Genomic DNA, 2,175 nt, shown 5'->3' with positions numbered 1-2,175 from the left:
TAAATTACTTGGATTGGTCGTGCTAAATCCACATGATTACTGGATAGGATAGCTGGAAAGAGTGCAAAGGAGATTTACCAGGATGCTGCCTGGTTTGGAGGGTAGGTCTTATGAGGAAAGGTTGAGGGAGCTAGGGCTGTTCTCTCTGGAGCGGAGGAGGTTGAGGGGAGACTTAATAGAGGTTTATAAAATGATGAAGGGGATAGATAGAGTGAACGTTCAAAGACTATTTCCTCGGGTGGATGGAGCTATTACAAGGGGGCATAACTATAGGGTTCATGGTGGGAGATATAGGAAGGATGTCCGAGGTAGGTCCTTTACTCAGAGAGTGGTTGGGGTATGGAATGGACTGCCTGCAGTGATAGTGGAGTCAGACACTTTAGGAACATTTAAGCGGTTATTTGATAGGCACATGGAGCAGACCAGGATGATAGGGAGTGGGATAGCTTGATCTTGGTTTCAGATAAAGCTCGGCACAACATCGTGGGCCGAAGGGCCAGTACTGTGCTGTACTGTTGTATGTTCTATGGGTAGGGGAAAGGGCCTGGATCAGATACTCTGTCAGAGAGTCGGTGCAGACTCGATCGGCCGAATGGCATTTTCTGCATTGTATTCTATGAACCAAACTTTTTCACCTTACTCGCAGCTTTCTTTGGTTGGACTGGATCTCAGTCCTAACTCAGCAGTTCTGATTGGGCCTCACTATAGGAGGAGGAAATTGGTTTGTGTGACTGGCTGGTTCATACGAGCATCATTGACCAGAAAGAGCAATGCATGATAGACAAAGACCACTGACAGTTGGTTGAGTTTGCTGAAATTGATGTTGCTGATGGTTTGGGTTATAAGGAGAGGCTGGACAGACTGGGAATATCTTTCTCTGTAGTGTAGGAGGCTGAGGGGCGATCTTATAGAGGTCTATTAAATAATGAGGGGCACAGATCCGCGAGATAGTCAATACCTTTTCACAAAGGTAGGGGAGCCTAAAACTAGAGGGCATAGGTCTAAGGTTAGAGGGGAGAGATACAAAAGTGTCCAGAGGGGCAATTTGTTCATACAGAGGGTGGTGAGTGTCTGGAACAAGCTGCCAGAGGTAGTAGTAGAGGCGGGTACAATTTTATCTTTTAAAAAGCATTTAGATAGTTACATGGATACGATGAGGACAGAGGGATATGGGCCAAATGTGGACAATTGGAATTAGCTTAGGGGTTTAAAAAAAAAGGGCGACATGGGCAAGGTGGGCCGAAGGGCCTGTTTCCATGCTGTAAACCTCTATTACTCTCTGACTCTAAGTGTTGAAGGACTGGGAGTCACAGCGCTGGTTTCCCGATTGGCTGAGATAAGTGTGTGTGCATGGGAATTAAGCTTCCTGGTTGGATTGAGAGACCATCAGTCAGATTGCCTTGTCAGTCATCAACTGGAGATCATTCCTCCACTGATGATTGGACTGACCATGCAGAGTCAGATATTGACTGGTGGTTCCCTGAATCTGTGAAGTGTGTATTGTTTTGGAGTTTCTGGGTCCATGTTGCATTCATGAACCAAAAAAAAAGAACTCGGCGCCGCTTCGAGACTTCCCTGAGTTGTTTTCTTTGTTCAGTCATTTCATGATTAGTGCAACCAGATATGTCACTGCCTTCTTAATCTGCTCCCTGAACATGGATTGGGTAACAGCATAAATTAATGTGTTGGTGCAGCAACTTACATTCGGCAGCATCATTCCAACTTGTTGGAATATATATTCAGAAATGGTGTAATCTTCGGGATCTGTCCCTGTAGTGCTGTAATGAAAGAAATTGATGACAATGACCATCCACAAAATTATGAAGCTGCCAGATATGGTGAACAGTAATATCACACTCGTCCTTCTGCTCGCCATCTCTGGGTCACTCAGATTTTCTCCCTTGTTCTGGCTCTCCCTTCCGGACTCGATTGGCCACTAAAATGTGCCTGGCTCTGAGAGAGTTGATCAACAGAATTACGGCGAATGGGAGCAATGGGTTTGAAACAATATTAAGTCAGTCAAATCCGAAACCATCCGGGATCAGAATAATAGTTTGACTTAACATTACAGAACCAGGATACATTGTTGCTTATCTCTCCAGGTTCAAACATAAAGTAAAAGAGGATTTTTTTAAAAAAACAGAGCAGCCTGCCACTTATTGCGAAAACCATAAC

The sequence above is a fragment of the Mustelus asterias genome, assembly GCF_964213995.1.
Source record: "Mustelus asterias chromosome X unlocalized genomic scaffold, sMusAst1.hap1.1 SUPER_X_unloc_2, whole genome shotgun sequence".
Classification (NCBI taxonomy): Eukaryota; Metazoa; Chordata; class Chondrichthyes; order Carcharhiniformes; family Triakidae; genus Mustelus; species Mustelus asterias.
This window is presented reverse-complemented; position numbering follows the sequence as displayed.